Source organism: Cryptomeria japonica, chromosome 7, assembly GCF_030272615.1.
Source record: "Cryptomeria japonica chromosome 7, Sugi_1.0, whole genome shotgun sequence".
NCBI lineage: Eukaryota > Viridiplantae > Streptophyta > Pinopsida > Cupressales > Cupressaceae > Cryptomeria > Cryptomeria japonica.
The window spans coordinates 322,104,529-322,117,304 of record NC_081411.1 but is presented as its reverse complement, the minus strand read 5'-3'; positions in this window follow the sequence as shown (position 1 = coordinate 322,117,304).

Genomic DNA, 12,776 nt, shown 5'->3' with positions numbered 1-12,776 from the left:
GTGTGAGGTTTCAACTTTGTTTAGGATTTAGGTTCAATTTGATTTATGGATATCATTCAATTTTATCTGCTATTCAATTGTATTGGTGTTTAAGTCTAGTTTGGGCCAGTATTTAATTAAGTTTTAGTTGTGTTAGGTTTATGGTACAATTTGGTTTAGGGTTGGGTTAAGATTCAATATGGTTGAATATTTAATTATGTTTAGGGTTATGGTTCAATTTGGTTTATTGTCAAGTGTAATTTATTTTAGGTTTAGGGTTGAATGTGGTTTAGAGTTACTTTCAATTTGATTTAGGGATAACATTCAATTTGGTTTCTAGGGTTAGAATTCAATTTGGTTTAGAGTTTAGTTAGGTTTAAGTTTATTCAATTTTCTTTCTAGTATTAGGGTTAGGGTTCAATTAGGTTTAGTCTTATAGATAGGGTTTGATTAGGTTCACAATTACAATTCAATGTGGATAAGGGTTTGATTTGGTATAATCTTAATCTTGTCTAGTATTCAATTAGGTATAAGGATAGAGTTCAATTTGGATTTTGGTTTAGTGTTATGGTTATGGTTCAATTAATTTTAGGGTTAGGGGCAAATTTGTCTTAATGTTCAATTATGTTAAAGGTTAAATGCCAATTTGGTTTAGTGTGAAATTATGCTTAAGGTTACGTTACATTTTAGTTTAGAATTAGAGTTGGGGTTTGATTTAGTTTAAGAATATAGTTGAATTTGGTTGTTTAGGATTAAGGTTAAGTTTTAATTTAGTTTAATATTGAATTGGGTTTAAGGGTTAGAGATTAATTTTTTTTAGTGTGAAGGTTCAACTATGTTTAGGATTTAGGTTCAATTTGATTTATGGATATCATTCAATTTTATCTACTTTTCAATTTAATTTAGTGTTTAGGTCTAGTTTGGGTAAAGTGTTTAATTAAGTTTAGGGTAAAGATTCAATTTCGTTTCGACAATTAGGCTTAGTCTTATAGATAGGGTTTAATTAGGTTCACAATTAGGGTTCAATATGATTTAACAATAGGTTTGAGTTTTGATTTGGTCCAAGGTTGGGGTAAGGTTCAATCTAATTGATTATGTAGGTTAGGGTTCAATTAATTTTAGAGTTGGAGTTCAATTTTTTTTAGTTTTCAATTAATTTTAGGGTTAGGGTTCAATTTGATTTAAAGCTAGGGTTCAATTTGGTCAAAGGTTAGGGTGAGATTAGATTTAGAGTTAGGGTTAAATTTTGTTTGGGTCCAGTGTTCAATTTGATTTAGTACTAGAATTATGATTTGATTTGATTTAGTGTTCAATTTGATTTAGTACTAGAATTATGATTTGATTTGATTTAGTGTTCTCATATTAGGGTTAAGAATTTATAAGGCTTAGGGTTAAAGTTAAAATTAAATATAAAAAATTATTATGCTAAGGTTTAGTTTTCTTTAGTGTTCAATTAGATTTAGAGTTAAAAAGTTAAATTTTGGTTCAATTTGACTTGTGCTACGACTATGAATTATTTTAGTTTAGTATTCTAGTACTCGCTGATGGTTTCTCAACGATGCAATTTCTCGCATTCCAAAAATAGATCAAATGTAACTTAACGAAACCACCTTTGTCGGAACTATAGAAACTTGGCATGCATGTTTCTGTGCAATGATCCCGCTATTTTTCCACAGGAGATTTCTAACTGGCATTCGGTATTATGAGTTGTTTAGGTTAGGGTTTAGTACAAAGTATTTCGTTGAGGACATGTTTTATGGCATGCATTAGAAATATGTTTTCATTTTATATTTCGTTTATTTAAATGGTCTTTGGTTCTCACTTGTGCGGCTTTCACAGTGGATAAATCACCATTTTGCAAAGCTTCTGCGGTTTCCATTCTCAGATCTATTTTCTTAAAAAAAAGATTCTTTTCCCAGGGATCGCTACTACATTTGAGGGTTTTGGCCCAAGATTATGAAGTATATGGTTTCTGACTGTATTTTGCTGCCCTTTAAAGTTTTTTCCTGGTTTGCGGTATATTAAAATGTTTAAGTATTAAGAGGCATACCGTACAATATATTGGCCAGGAGAAACCTATTTAAAACAAACCTTGATTTTGGTCCTGTTGATGCCTTCAAATCGAGACTATTTACATTGCACGCCAACTCACAGTATAACGGACTGGCTTAAACATCACACACTAAGGGCTTAGTATAATTGTGGAGCCATGTGGTGTTTTTGTTAATAAGCAGCCACTGCTTATTTCCAGCCTCCTTTTGTTCCATAGCTTATTTCTAATTCCTAAACAATAGCTGTTCCATCAAAATAGGGAAAGATTCTCAATTATCCTTTTTTTGACAATTGTTAAGTTGCATAAGAAGTTGAGAACACTTGCTTAAATTTAAACAGAAAATAGAATTAAGCAGCCACATGAAAACATGATATAAGCTTTGACAGTTTAGGTAAATGGCATGGGCCCACTTAATCCGTTCTGTTTTCTTACCCGTTTCCGTTCCAATAAACACTCTTGTTCCAGTCAGTGGTAACGGTCAGCAGTTCCCGCGCGTGACAAAACCGAACTCAAATTCAAATGTCATTACCGCGCTGCTCCAGTAGTTTGGTGGGAGTCATAAAGTGTTTCACCAGTCTCCAAGCCGATCAGTTCACATTTTTTCCAGCGTAATCGAAACCTGTGCAAAGATGGGGGCATTGGAACAGGATTTAGGTGTCCGTAAAAGCATGAACAACAGGCCACTTTCATCCAATGTAGTTGAAATTGGTCTGGTAGACATGCATTCAAAATGGGGAAGTATAGACAAGGCGCGTGAGGTGTTTGACCGAATGGCTCAAAGAAATGCGGTTTCATGAAATGACAAGGTCATTGCTATAAAAGCTCCTCACAAACAATGTGAAGGATGAACAAATGTAGGTTTATTTTAACACACAAAACTTTATTTTCAGTTCATGGCTGCCTATATAGCTTCTCTGCTCTTATCTTTGATCTTTTATTTTAAAAATGAGCTCTATATGTACTGATTGTGCCTATATTTATAAAGGGGTATGCATCCATTACTTGACAAAAATCTGGTCTGTATAGTATATTGCACACTCAACAATTAATTTACAATTTGAACTTTGTTCTTTGTCAAAAACAAGTGCGTTTGAAAGCCATATTCTTTGATCTGTAAAGATCGAAACGGGAAGTGACAAAAACAATATGTACAAACAAGACAAATTTTCAACTTTACTCGTGTTTAAGGAAATAACAAAATTTTAGCTTGAAACTTAATATAACAAAGAAAAAATCATATGGGTGCCTTCATGGATCTTTAAAAACTGGTGTGGTTTTAGTCAAACGTAATCAAACAAGGAATTTGGTGTATGAACAGGTCTGCTTTTTGTTTCTTAAAATATTTTATGTAGACCTGCAAATGCAGACACTTATAATGGGAAAAAGCTTACATCCAACTTTCATACACTCTTCTAGTGACTCTTGCAGCATTGCTAAACCATTTACTTAGCTTTTAAGTCCATTAGGTGTAGAGCATTTAACTTAAATAGTGAAATAGAGAAATTTGAACACATCTTTTTTCTTATAAATGGAAATTCATAATATGATATTTGAATTTCTACAATATCACGTCAATAATCTAAACAACTTTATTTTATTTGTTACTTTTTTTATAAAAATATTGTAGATTCAAAATATATAATGGATAAAAAACTCACAATAAAGTGTTTGGAAAATTTGATTTTGAAGGAAATAAAATATTATCTCATTTAATAGAATCATTCACATATATGTGACAATTAAGGTTTTTAATATCTAACTCTATTTATTTATTTATTTATTTTTGGCAAGGTGGCAATGCCACTTGATATATTTTATTAATAATAAATATCTAACTTTATTATCTTACATAGATTTCGAATTTATATCATACGACTTTTCATTGGATGTTACATAAATGATATATTTGAGTAAAAATAAAACATTTAATGATCTAGATTGTCCACTTGAATGCTAATCATTGTATCTTAAACCTTTACTTAGACGATACTATATGTAATTATGATAATAAAATATGATAAACTAATTTGCTAGAACTTGCAATGTTAAGTGGTGTAATGCTTGTGTCAGTAGGACACATTCTATGAACGGATATGTAATACAAAATTCTCCTTGTTTTCCACTAAAAAATGAACATTGGGGTAAAATAATAATTTTGAGGTAGGGGGAGAATATATATGGAAGTAGGTATGAATAAAGGGGCAACAATGATGACTAGATAATGAATGCATGGAAAATGATGCAAAAATGAGTGAAATGGGTGTTAATAGGAATCTAGCCATGAACTAAGCTTAAAATAAGAGCATGTTGCATGTCATTAAGACATTCTCATCAAAGTGGGTACACAACTAAATGAGAAATACAATGGGCATACTAAGATCCCCATCGTGCAACACTTTATAACAAACATTTCCTTTTGGCATAAATTAAAATTGTTAATTTACACTTAACTCATTTTCTATTTTTAGATATTATTGCAATTATAGTATACATGTGTACTATTAATTCTAATGGTGCACTAATCATTCATAGTACTTTCCTTAAAACCTAGTGAATTATGTTGATATTCACAAATAAGAAATGTGAGTTGTTATTCTAGTTGACTCTTAGTATTTTCCATGTCTCACCAAGAATGCTTAAACTCTTCTTGAAACCATGAATTTTGGTTACATCTACAAAAAAAAAAACTCAATATAGTTATTTTTCCCAAGTCTACATCAATATATTCAATATGATCTTAATCTATGATGATGGTTGATTTAATTAAATTTATTAATAACTTTGATTGTTTGATCATATAATGTTTCTCTAATGTCTTAATATTTGTAAAAGTGACGATTCCCCTATTTAGACAAGGTCATTAAATGTGTTGAGGACATTATGATAATGAAATAATGAAGAACCCTTTCTAAGCATATCTTCTATTATATAAAATGTGTATTAATTTCCTAAGGCCTTTTTTTAATGTGCACTAACAAAGAACAAGTGCAATGGTCACTATTTATAATGGTTATGATTTTAAGGCATATGATAGATGAGGTTTATATAACCTTTTATATTGATAGCATAGATTTATTGATTTCATGTACATGAAATATTTGATGAGTTAGTTAGTACTTGACAAGAGAATATAATTTCCTCTATCAAATTATTGTACTACTCAAACTTTTAGAAGTGTCCCATCTATCAATAGTTGAAAGTATCATAGAAAAAAATTATACACATTTTTTACTAAATAAAAACTATATAAATTGTATTACTTATAGACAGGCACGCACAAATATATTTACAAACAATTCAAAAGAAAATACATATTCCTAGGTTTTGACAACAACAATCACAATATTATTAAGATTATCCTAATCGTGATTGTTTTATGTAAGAGTTGGTATAGAATGTTCTAGAGAACAAAATATTTGGCTAAAGATTTAGCCACCTAGGATCTAGGAGCTTCAACAAAAGCACAAGACATATCAAATATGACAAAATAATGCTATTCTATCAAAGGATGCAAGTATACTATGAGAATTAATGAAGAATACAAAGAGAACTCCTTGGTTACATAGACTAGAGTGAGACATAGGATTACATAAGATTATCATAGGTGTTCAAGGCTATGTTTATGAAGATGCAATCCAAAATCTAATGGAAACAAATGTAGAACATTATACAAAGACAAAGACACCTCCTCCAAATGCTACTCAAAGGTCTCCATACAATATTTGAAGTAGATGAAGCGATTTCATAGGAGATAACATCAATCTACAAGATGAATATCATAAATAGTGTCCTCAAAGTCTACAAGATAAGGAGTGACAAAATAAACCTACAATGTATATGGAGTAATAATCCCAAGTAGCTACATAATTGGAAGATAATGAAAATATGGTTGCACTAAATCATTAGAAGCCATGGATGTAGCAACACTAGTTTTATTAGAAGCAATAGTAGATGAAGATGAGTACTTAATGTATGCCATTCAACTACATTGTTCATCCTCCAACTTTTCATATGATATATATTTTTAGTTTTTTATTAGAAGCAGTAGTAGATGAAGATGAGTACTTAATGTATGCCATTCAACTACATTGTTCATCCTCCAACCTTTCATATGATATATATTTTTCAATCTTATGAATATGTAATTCAATTATTTATCATGTTATCATAAAATCAATCTTTAATGGACACCACAATAGTATATAATAGTGATCTATATTACACCCTATGGATGTTATAATTTTACGAAGCCAATGTCATAGTTCATAGTACCAAATTCTCAAAACAAAAAATAAAAGAAAAAGAAATTTCTGAAAAATTAAAACTAAATTTTACTCCTTCAATATTAGTTTAGGTATAACATGGTGCACATTATTATAGTGCAATATTATTTTCCATATCACTTCATTTACTATTAGAAATAATCTCCATACAAAAAATCCTCCATGTTTAAATCATGGAAACAATTCACATGTCTTACAAAAATTTTTCTTGTAGAAATTGTAGAGATTGATTTCATTGTAGTGTGGTAATCAACACATACTTGAAGGTTCTTCAAAACTCCAATAAAGAAATTGCCCTTTTCACTATCATGGTAAATAAATAATTTTTTTTCCTTTTTTTCCACATCATTAAGTAAATGTCATGAATTTGGAAAATGCCCTCCTACTTTCATCTCCCAAGCCAACTTCTTCAAATTTGCATGAATCTCATTTTTTGGATATGATTTGTCTCCTACACAAAATGAATCTACCATTTTATGGCCCTCAATATAACTACATCTATGGATCTTTTAATTCTTCCATCATTCATTAATTTCCCTATCATTTGAACCTTGCACCATTTGTGCACGTTTGTATAGATGGTTGAGAAAGTAATCATTTTTAGGATCCAAATCAAAAGTTATGTCACTTTAAATACTTCTAAGATTGAGGTCCCATGGAAAAGTTTCAAGAATTATTTCTTAAAAAAAAGGGAGTTTCATTAGACCAAAAAATGGTTGAGCAATTAAAATATTTTTTAATAAATAAGAAGATCAACCTTGAAATTTTTTGTCACTTATTAATCATTGGAATTTTTTAAATTCTCTCAAATTAACTTTGTTTTCATTTTATATTATTATATTTTGTTATAAAAAATAAAAAATAAATTCATAAAACCCTAAACATCTATAAATTCTGAAGGTTACATTTTAATAAAAATTATAGGAACTATACGAACTATAAAATAAGAATAATGTGTACCTGCCTACTTTGTAGGTTGTTGTTGAGGGAGAGCGGAACTGTTTGAAGAAAGATGTTTTCACCAAAAACTACATAGCACAGATAAAATGATACAGTAGTTAGCAAAATGAAATAAAATATTTTAGCACATAGAGTATTGGTAAAATGAAACGCTCAAAATGATTGATAGAAATATACCTATGTTACTAACAAATTTTTAAGCTCGCAGAGTATTGGTAAATCTCAGAGGAGTACAATGTTTTCGCATGCAAATTGCAGAAAGCTTTGACAAAAATATCATGCATGCAAACTCGAACCTTCTCGTATATCGCCTCTGTCATCTTGTGTTATAGCTAATTCTCTGAGTGTAACGTATCATTCTAAGTTTTGACCAACAATTATATCACCCCGTGCCTTATTCGTGGTTGTCTTTAACGTATCATAAGCTCACGTGTTTCCTCATGTTTCTTAAATTTTCCTAAATAGCTTGTCCACGTTTCATGCAAACTACTTTATAAAAAGTTTTAAGTTTTTCATTTCTTAATCATTTGTATAAAGATTAATATATTAAAAAGTTAAAAAATTAAAAGCTTAAAAAAAGTATATAATTTTTTTTAATAAAGTATTTTAATATATAAAATTTCTTTAATAAAGTTTTATTAAAATTTAAGATTTTTTTAAAAATATTAAAGTTATTATTAAAATTTTAAAAATAACATCTTTTTATAAATAGTTTTTTTATTATTTTTTAATCAAGGGGAGTAATATTTTACAACTAATCAGTATTTGTTCACGTTTATTTTGTTATCATGTCTACTTTAAATTCAGAAATTAAATTGAATAGTTCTAATTATCATTTATGGAAAATGCATATTTCCTTTATTTTTTGCTTCAAACACCTTTTGGATGTTGCTACTGATAAAAACTCAAAGCCCGCTTTGACTGCACCTCAAAACGATCAAGATAGATGTAAGGCTCAAAATGAGGATGCACTTGTTTTGATTTGAATTTCAATGGTTCCTGATTTGTATGTGTAGTGTCATAAAATTGTGACCCTTGCAATTGTCGACCACATTAGGGTCCTCGTGCACGCGATTGGAATCCGTAAGCCAGATTGAAGACTGGAGAGTTTCTCGGCACCTGAGAACTGCATCTTGCTTGCCCTTTGCACTGCCTAGACAACATCTTGTCCTGCAAAAAAGAGCAGGACATGGGCGTGGAGCCCCTATCCCCACTAGGACAGGGGTGTGGCGCCCCTTTCCCCTGCCCTATTTTGGGGCAGGACCCTTTTCAAATGTGCTTTGGAGGTTGCACATTGAGCAGGAAAACTCCCCCAATGTCGACCTGCGACGGAAAATCAATCAATTAACCCTAATTGACAAGTATATAAGTTGCATTTGGCCTTTCATTTGCATAAGTTCAACAAGTTGGATAAGCAATGACATAGATACATGAGATCACGCATTCAAGCATTTAAGAGCATTCAAGCATTCCTTTCTAGCGTTGAGCATTCTCGAGTCTCCCTTCAAGGCTAGGTGTTGCATTCAAGTCAAGGATTCAACCATTAAAGAGGAGAATCATTCCAACATTCAAATTCATACGAGCGATTCTATCAACATTTCTATTAAAACCTCCCTTGAGCTGATTTATAGTTCAGCCTTTCATTTACATTTACTTGCAAGGATGGTCTTTCATCATTTGGTTAATTCCAAAACTGGGGTTTGACTTGAAGGCAAACCCCCAATCCCAATACCTTTCCCTCTCTTTTATGTGTGTCGGTTGCAGATACACAACTGTACTTTTGGATTCAGGCTCCATTTGTTGAGGTGAAAAAACCCTTTTTGTTTCGTGGATTTTTTGGAGGACCATGTACATTCCCGCCATGGTCCAGCCAACTTTTACCCAAATTCGCAGGGCGACTTCGTTTCGACAGATTATTGTCAGATCTAGGTGCACAACTTCATCCTATGCTTCTATATTGCGTTATAATCAGATCTTTGTTACTTTTACACTTGATCATAAGTACACAATTCAATCAATTCAAATCTCAATATCAGAAGAGGGGATTCACTTATCATCAGTCATAATCCAATCTCTTTCTCTAGAGGTTGAATCTAGTGTATCTTCTTCCCCTCTTCCAATGTAATGCAGAAAATGTGTTTGAAGAGAAATCCGAAGTGAAATGTTTTATATCTCCTCATAGGGAAGAAAAACTTTCCTCTCGATATCTCCATCATTCACCCTTTTTCCAACATTACAGTATGTTCTAATTTGAAATTGTACAAAAGTGTATGAAGCTTGGGAAATTTAAAAACAAAACTTATGATAGTTCAAATGAATCCCAAAAAAATTAGCTTCAAGATCAATTCAAACATGTTAGGTATACAGATTTTAAAACCATGGATGACTTCTTATTAAAGTTTGATTCTATTGATAGTCAATTAACTGGTTTAGGAGTTAAACTAGATGATATACGTTTAATTCATCTCATTCTTAAAAAATATCTTCCTCGTCAATTTCAATAATTTATTACTAATATTCATGCTCAGCTTTACTCAATTAACTTATGATATTTTTCATAATTTATTACGTCAAGAGGTAGCTAAATATATTTAGTTTGGTACTCTTAAAAGTAGTGAACATGCTTTTATGTCTAAAAATCAAAATCATAATAGTCATTTTAAATCCAATAATAATAATCATAATAATCATTATTCTAATAATAAATTTCATTCTAAATTCTATAATAATCAAAAGAATAACCATTCTAAGAGGCCCCATTGTACGTATTGTGGTAAGGATGGTCATGTGACTAATAATTATTTTAAGAATCAAAATGGTAAAAAGCCAATGAACTAAAATAATCAAAACAATCAACAACATAAACCTAATTATAAGAAAGGTAGTAATTATGGTAATTCATCTCATCATGCATTTACTTGTAGTTACAATGTTTCAAAGCCTCTTGAATGCATTATTGATTCTGGTGCATCTCAATATGTTACTTCTCATAAAGAAAATTTTGATTCTATGCATCCTGATACTTAAAATATTTGTTCAACTTGCTAACAATTATACTTGTACAGTAGAAGCTATTAGCGATGTCAATGTTCCTAATGGTAAATTACATGATGTTCTTTATGTTCCTAGATTAAAATCAAATTTTCTTTCTGTTGCTAAGCTTTCCCAAGATTATAAGATTGAATTCTATAAGGGTATGTGTTATATCATTGATCCAAAGCATAACCAAATTATTGCTAAAGCAAAAATGGACAATGATAACGTATTCAAATTTTATGAGTTTTCTCATTCAAAATATTCTTTGCTTACTACCATTGGTTTTAATGCTTGGGATGAAAGATTGCCTAGCATTGTTCCTTCTAAAATTTTATGCACATGATGCATGAGTGGTAAGATGCATAGGGAGCCCATTCCTCTTGGTCAATCATGGAGGGCAAATCATAAATTGTACCTCGTTCATAGTGACCTTTTGGGACCCATTGCGAATACCTCCATCCAAGGATCATGGTATGCACTTACATTTGTTAATGATTTTTCTAGGAGAACTTGGATCTAGTTCATGTTGGAATTCTACACTCTATGAGAATATGGTTGATGTTGTCATTGATGGCAACCAACCGGTAACTGGTTTCTACACAGGCACCGACATCACAAACATCATACACCGATAGACACCGGCACCGACAGGCACATTCACTGGCATCCAGATTACACCGGCAATGAAGTATACCAGCTCTCAGGCCGACATGAGACAAAGTTTTGTTTATATGAATTGTATTGTAACTGTAATTATTTATTTATAAGCCGACATGATGTATTGTAAAGACTCATATATGTATGAGATCTTATAGATCATTTTGTATTGAGAAGGATAGGTGATTATGATTATTGGTACATGTAAAGACAACAAAAGGTTTTTGGTTAAGGTATCTGACTGAGCTTAAACTGGTACTGAACTAGGCATTAGAGATGCTATTTTCAGCAGTAGATTGTATTGGATTTAATTATCCATTTTGTAGTCAGTGAGACTCTTCTATTGAGCAGTGAGCTCTAGGTTGTTGGTCTTCCTCCATGTGTAGGCCCATATTGTAAGTAATATTTATTCACAATGGCTAGTGAGTAAATATTATGGGTCACAAATCCCACCGAGGTTTTTCCCACATTGGGTTTCCTCGCCAAGATATTATGTGTTATGGTGTGCATTTATGATGTCTCTGTTATTTCTCTTTACTGCATTATTTCTTGTTTACCGGTACATTAATTTAAGATGCAAGGTTGTAAATAAGTTCAAATATTCCATTAACCGGTTAGACACTGATTCACCCCCCCTCTTAGTATCTTTGGGACTCCCATTGCATCTAACAATTGGTAGCACAGCTTAGTCCTCTATTTACAAAAGCCTAACAGCTTGAGGAAGATCTTAAAACCGGTACTAATGAAGAGTTTGAGAAAACAGTTGGAAGGAGCTCTTGAACATTTTGATACAGAAAAATTGAAGAATATAAAACTTGAAGATGATTAGAGGACTACTAAAGAATTCACTAAAGGACTTCAGGAGAACTTGGTTATAGCACAAAATAAGAGGAAGTAACTTCATGAGCAAATCCAGAAACATGATGATGAAAAGGAAACTCTTATTCAGAGAAATTGAGGCAAGAGAACACTAACATGAGGAATGAAATGCAAGATTTAACCATGAGGCCATGTAATGATATTGAAGGAAGAAAGAAGAATGAAGAAGACTTGACTAGGAGACTTAATGATCGAGCAAATGAAAATCTGAGACTTTATCATGAGAATGATATGCTAAAGATAGATCTAATTCACATGCAACATGATAAAGAGGAGCTTAGGAGACAAATTGGGATTCTAGAAAATGAGTTGATCATTGCAAATGAACACAAAGACAAATTCAAGAAACGTTCAGAAAGACTTGATGACATGCTGAAAAGACAAAAACCTGATGGAGATACAATTGGACTTGGATTTGAACAAGGAGAAAGTTCTAGGACTGCAAATAATCAAGATCACAGTAAACCAGTAAGACAACCTAATGCTTATAAATTTCATGAGAAATGTTTCAATTGCAACAAATTTGGTCATATAGCAAATCAATGCAGATTTATAAATAATCAGAATACAAACTCACCCACCGGTCTATGTTCCAAATGCAATAAAGTTGGTCACAATTCAAAAAATTACAGAATGAATGTGAAATTCTATGTTTGTGGTAGATTTGGACATTTATCTAATCAATGCAGAACACAAATTGATCAAGAATATGGAAAAGCTATTTGGAGGAATAATGTAACTTGTTATGGATGTAACAAGATTGGGCATATTGCAAAATTTTGTAGAAGCAAGACTATACCCGCAAACAATAAAGGATATAATGAGAAGAGAAAAGAAAAGGTAAATGAAATAAAGCAAGAATTTTCAAAACAATGGATTAAGAAAAGAGATCAGAGAGTTGATGAATATGTCTCTCCACCGGTAGAACA